We start from the raw sequence: 6,860 nt of genomic DNA, 5'->3' as shown, positions 1-6,860 counted from the left end.
TATGACCTCGGCTCCTTGTTTTATCTCCTCCTGATGAGATGGGGCAGAAAACCTCTCTGGTATGTTCTGTTCTCTTCTAATCAGACAAATAAGGCCATGACTCTCTGAAAATGGTATTTCTTATAACTCAGCAGTAATGCATCTTAAAACAATATCATTCATTCACAATAAATCAGCAGTCTAATCTAATACAAATCAGTTTAATAAATCTAATAGTTATCACCTCTTCAGGAGAATAAAGCAAACTAAAACTACATAATAATTTCACAATCATTAATCAGGGATATAACATGGCATAAGATAATATAATAATCTCACATAAGACACGCATACACAAGCAACATGGACACATGGGAGATGAGAAACAGAACCATGAATACTATTAAATGAAAGGACACAAATTAAACCAGATTCACACAGTCCAAAAGATAAACCCTGGATCAGTTGACCAAGGGCCATGACACTTTCACACAAAATTTAAAACTGTTCTTTTAAGTAAATAAACAAAGCAGTAGGGAATTTTTAGTTATTTGTTTTCTTTATTTTGATTTGCTGCTAAATACACTTTTTGTTTTTTTATATTTGCAGTTTTTTAGTGCTCCCTATCAAGTGAACCCCTCACCTGAATTAATTTAACCCTGGAGAACCCATGGGGTCAGAGCCGACCCCATTGGTTTTCTAGGGAAACCATGGGGTCAAATTTGACCCCATGGGTTCTCCAGGGTTAAATAAAATTAATTCAACCCCAACAATCAAATGATCCCCTATGAACAAGCACTAGGCAACGGTGGCCAGGAAAAACTCCCTTTTACAGGAAGAAACCTGAGGCAGAACCAGGCTCATGGAGGGGCAGTCATCTGCCAGGACTGGTTGGGGGGTGAGGGGCAAAATAAAATTTAACATAAAGGAGAGCACGGCATAGCTATCGCAGGTTGGTATAGTTGGTGGACCATCCATCCATCCATCCATCTTCATCCGCTTTATCCGAGGCCGGGTTGCGGGGGCAGCAGCCTAAGTAGAGAAGCCCAGACCTCCCTCTCCCCAGCCACCTCCTCCAGCTTATCCGGGGGAACACCAAGGCGTTCCCAGGCCAGCCGAGAGATATAATCTCTCCAGCGTGTCCTGGGTCTGCCCCGGGGCCTCCTCCCAGTGGGACATGCCCGGAACACCTCACCCAGGAGGCGCCCAGGAGGCATCCTTGTCAGATGCCCGAACCACCTCAACTGGCTCCTTTCGATGTGGAGGAGCAGCGGCTCTACTCTGAGCCCCTCCCGGATGGCCGAACTTCTCACCCTATCTCTAAGGGAGAGGCCAGCCACCCTTCGGAGGAAGCTCATTTCTGCCGCTTGTATCCGCGATCTCGTTCTTTTGGTCACTACCCACAGCTCGTGGCCATAGGTGAGGGTAGGGACGTAGATCGACCGGTAAATTGAGAGCTTCGCTTTTACACTCAGCTCCCTCTTCACCACGACGGACCGGTGCAGCATCCGCATCACTGCAGCCGCAGCACCAATCCGTCTGTCGATCTCCGGCTCCCTTCTCCCATCACTCGCGAACAAGACCCCGAGATACTTGAACTCCTCCACTTGGGGCAGGAACTCATCCCCGACCCGGAGTGGGCACTCCACCCTTTTCTGGCTGAGAACCATGGCCTCAGATTTGGAGGTGCTGATTCTCATTCCCGCTGCTTCACACTCGGCTGCGAACCGTTCCAGTGCGAGCTGGAGGCCTTCACCTGATGAAGCCAACAGAACCACATCATCCGCAAAAAGCAGAGATGAGATTCTGAGGCCACCGAAGTGAAAGCCCTCCACCACTTGGCTGCGCCTAGAAATCCTGTCCATAAAAATTATGAACAGAACCAGTGACAAAGGGCAGCCTTGGCGGAGCCCATCACCCACCGGGAACGAGTCCGACTTATTGCCGGCAATGCGAACCAAACTCTTGCAACAGTTGTATAGGGATCGAATGGCCCGTAGCAATGGGCCAGACACCCCATACTCCCGCAACACCTCCCACAGGACACCCCGAGGGACACGGTCGAATGCCTTCTCCAAGTCCACAAAACACATGTAGACTGGTTGGGCAAACTCCCATGCACCCTCAAGTATCCTTGAGAGGATAAAGAGCTGGTCCAGTGTTCCGCGACCAGGACGAAAACCGCATTGTTCCTCCTGTATCCGAGGTTCGACTCTCAACCTCACGCACTAACTCAGGCTCCTTCCCCACCAGAGAGGTGACATTCCATGTCCCTATTGCCAGTCTTGGCAGCCGGGGATCAGTCCGCCAGGGCCTCCGCTCCTGGCCGCCGCCCAGCACACAATGCACCCGACCCCTATGGCGCCTCCTGCGGGTGGTGGGCCTGCGGGAGGATGGGCCCATGTCTCCTCTTCAGGCTGTGCCCGGCCGGGCCCCATGGACTAAGGCCCGGCCACCAGACGCTCGCCCTCGGGCACCCTCCCCGGGCCTGGCTCCAGGGCGGGGCCCCGGTAACCCTATCCCGGGCAGGGTAAACTGTTCCCTCGATATTCTCTTCATAAGGGTCTTCTGAATCGCTCTTTGTCTGGTCCCTCACCCAAGACCAATTTGCCATGGGAGACCCTACCAGGGGGCAAAAGCCCCCAGACAACATAGCCCCTGGGATCCCTGGGACACACAAACCCCTCCACCACGATAAGGTAGCGATTCACGGAGGACCGTGGTTGGAAAACATCATTACTGTTCTTTAAAAGTTAACTGGTCCATGTCCAAAATTGTAGTAGGGCTCGAGTTGATGTGTGGCGGGCGTGGTTTGCAGTGCCGCTGCAGGGGAGGTGGATGCACTCGAGCGCAATCCGCAATCATGCTTGGCTGGCTTAAAGGCTGAACTAGGTCCTGCAGTGTTGTTGTTGTTGTTGTTACTGTGTGTGGCTGTGAGCGGCAAGAGTACATGTTATGGGTCTTTCACAAGATTATAAACACAATCCCACAGGGAACAGCTGGGACATTCACTTCAGTTGAACATCTTTGAGACAGCCCAGCAAGCTGCAGGAATGACAAGGACCACTGTGGCAAGACCTAAACCTACTTTAAGTAGGCTTTTGGCACAACGACGCCACGAACCACTAGCCTGAACCTCATCAGGAGGTGGTTGAGCAACAGGAGTCTCAAGTTCCTCAGGTTCAGTAGCATTTCTGATTTCTGAACGCTGCAATTCTTCCACTTGGCACTGAGGTTTTTGTAAAGCTTTCTCGGGATTTGCATTCTCTGTCTCTTGTTCATTTGCCTCACTTTCAACCTCGGACATCGTGTTCTCCTCACGGTGAAACTGTAGCTTTTCCTCAAGTGCATGCACCTTGTCATGTTCCTCAGGTTCAGTAGCATTTTTGATTAATAAACAATGTAAATCTTCCACTTGGCAATCAAGATTTTCTAAAGCTTTCCCGAGAATTTGTAAACCTTTCTCAAGATTTGCATTCTCTATCTTTTGTTGTTCTCGCTCAAGTTCAACCTTGGACAGCTGAGCAAGAATACTGCTGTTCTGCTCAAGGAGAATTTCATACTTTTTCTGTAACACATGCAGATCATTCTGAATTTCTTCGCTCTGCATTGTTATGTTCAGGGGCACCCCCTCTATTTCTCTTATGCTAATTTCCTGTTGGGGGTCCACGCCCTGGGTGATTCTTCTCTCCGCTGACTCGGGCGGTCTGTGTGACTCCTCTCTCGTTTCTCTGTCGGACACTGAATTGCTAGACGGTTCCTGTGACATTTTTATTAAAGTTTAAGGCAAAAAACAAAACCTAATGGTTAACTGAATAATTTGAATGTAAAAGTGTTTGCTTTCCCAAGGACTCCTGGCTTGCAAAAACAACTAGCTGTTTCTGAAAATACTGAGTTAAAAGCTGTGTCCCAAAACGTCGGCTGCATCCTTCGGAGGACCCGGCCTTCGCGGTCTGCATGGGCCGGGTCCTTCAAAGACCGAGAAGGCCGGAAGTGCGAGGCTGTGAAATGGGACGGTCTAGCCTTCAGATTTGCGTCACCGCTGTGTCGGTGGAGTTTAATAAACTCGGCCGTCTGCTCCTTGCTATCTAAAATATAACAGGACACTGGCGTAAATTCTCGACCGTCTCACACTTCTGTTTAATCAGTTTTCTGTTTAACGTTTATTCAGCTGTGTGAAAATCCCGGAGGAACCCACCCGATGGATTAATAAAGTTTTATTTAATCTAATAATCTAATAATTTTGATCTCAGCCAAACCGATTTACTCCGGAACAAATAAAACACCGAAAAGGCAAACAATTACATTTTTAAGTTATCCGAGTGACTTACATATCATGTTTAACCTGAGTAGCGAAAGAGCGGGGGTCTGAAAACGATGAAGCCGGGAGTCCGCTGCTCTCGCCGGCTGGAGTGACCATTGAACCCCCCCGGCTTGCTATCGAGCGGGTGGGTAACAGACGTCTCCGAAAACGTCGGCACACTTTTGCAAATATACGATGTCTTGATAAACCAAGCAGATATTTGTAATTTGCACAGCTACTTTCTCGCCTGAAAATATGTTAAAAGTTTATTTTGTGACCCAGAAAGATTAATAAGACTAATTTTAAAACTTAGTAGTGGCCGCCATTGTTGGCAGCTGAAATTTGGCTGGGCCGCGCTATGAATTCTGGGATATGGTGGGCCACGAAGGACACACCCGACCCATCCTTCAAATTCGGGAAAATGAAGGACGCATTTGTCGGCCGCAATTGAAGGAGTCGACGAATTGGGACAGCCTTCGTCGCCGGGCTGTGACGTAATCGGCCTTCAAATGCGGCCTCCGGAGGATGCAGCCGACGTTTTGGGACACAGCTACAGACGGACGTTTTAACGCTGTTTGGGACTGATGATATCTGGCCATGAAGTTAGCTTAGATGCGCAGACTCTGATTCGGACAACGTCTACGCTGTCTGTAGACCGTTACGTCTTTTCATTGGCCCGGAGTCTACGGTGAGCGTAGACACTGTAGACTCGGGCCAATAGGAGCGCCGAAACCCACTGTAGACGACCAATCGTCTGGTCGACGGAAGTTGCGTCACCAAAACAACAACAACACACAGCGAAGAAGCCGGCAAGTCCGCTATTTTTTTGAAATGGAAACTGGCATTTCTTCTATGTTTACGTGAAGTTACAGACTCTGGATTTAGCGGAAATTACACGACGCTGAATAGCGCATTTAAGCCTTTTTCTTTGTGGTAAATGTTAGCCGCGCGCTAGCCGACATCTAATGTATTACGCCCATTTCTAGTCTTTTCAGTGGCTACAACTGATGATCGCGACATTAGCAATTCATGTTGTAAATCCAGATGCCCATGCACCTCGTCAGCAGGCCTGGTGAGAACTATGGTCTTCACCAAACCTGCACACAGCAGCTGCTCAGTCGAGCCACTGCCTTCACTCACGCACAGAGGGTATCCACGCGCCTTCAAGTCAACACGATGCTTTCCGTGGCTCGTTACAATGAAGTAGTAAGTGTATTTAATATCATACTAGGCAGATTTACCGCACTGGCATTTACTACACATTTACCCGTGTTTGGCTATTGTCAGTACATCTCGCTCGTTGTAAACTTTCTTTAAGTATGTGTAACATTCACAATGATATTGTTGATGGTAACGTGTATGATTCCAGCCTACCTGATACTCACTTTTGACTTTTTGTAGTTCAGTTCACTGATTGACTACCCTGCAGTGCTGTTTTCCTGTATTCCTGTTTCATCCACTTTAATAAAGTGTCCTGTGTTACAGTAACAGTGAGTTGTGTATTTACTTAATGAATGCCTAAGTTGGGCTTTAATCTGCCTTAGACAGACACAACTATGTAGAAACACATAACAGACCTGAACCAAAGAAGCAATGTGTACAAGCAGGCAAAGACAAGTTTTGGAAGTATTTGTACAACACATGCCTCCACAACAACTTCAGTGTATCTTGGAATTGTTTAGTAAACACTAACAGAGCTATTATCAATATGTTATGTGTGTCAAATTTCCCCAGAATAGTCTTGGTTGACATCAGGTGACTGTGAAAGCCATGGTGTATGATCACGCCTTTTTCATAATCAACTACTCAGTCTATTTGTCACGGGACAAACATAATCTCTCATAGCAAGTTTGTAATGATTTTACAACTCTTTTACCTTTGACAAGTGAACCCTAACATGGCAGCAAAGTGCAACAATGTCTCTCTGTGTAGGGGTCAAGAGTTCAGGGCATGCCTTTAATTTCTTGCCTGTCTGTAAATGACAGTGTCATGGCATGAATAATCCTTCAGATTTTACCAGTAGAAAAGTAAAACAATTACATTGTCTCATCAGGAGTACCTAAAAGACTCCTCTTATGGCTAGTCTTTGCACATAATAATCACAGAAGAAAAGAAAGGAATTGATTTTCAGTTGCTCTTAATTTCAGGGGACTTTCCAACCTGTTGGTTCAAAAGAGCCAAAAGAAAATCCTCATCGATGTTGGAGTAAAAACTAGATGCTTTTATTGGAATATACACTGATAATGCTTACTGTCCTGTCATTGTAAACCAGTCAAAATACATAAATAACACATTGTGATCATGCTGAAGACCACAGACAGCAGTCCAGGCGTCAGGTGGGATAAAGGAGCTGGAAATATCACCTGACAAAGAAAAAACAGACAACAGACTGAATGAATAAAAGAAATCTTCCTCATTGCACATTTTTAACCAATCACAAGCCTCTTCTTTCACTCTAGACTTTTGACCAATCACCGATCAGGATGAATTGCACTACTGTACTGTGCATCCCCATTCACGACTTTAGATGCCACTAAAAGCAAAAACTTTTAAAGTGTCAACTTTTTAGAAGAGAAAA

The sequence above is a fragment of the Oreochromis niloticus genome, linkage group LG2 (assembly GCF_001858045.2).
Source record: "Oreochromis niloticus isolate F11D_XX linkage group LG2, O_niloticus_UMD_NMBU, whole genome shotgun sequence".
Taxonomy (NCBI): domain Eukaryota; kingdom Metazoa; phylum Chordata; class Actinopteri; order Cichliformes; family Cichlidae; genus Oreochromis; species Oreochromis niloticus.
Note: the sequence above shows the minus strand (reverse complement) of the source record.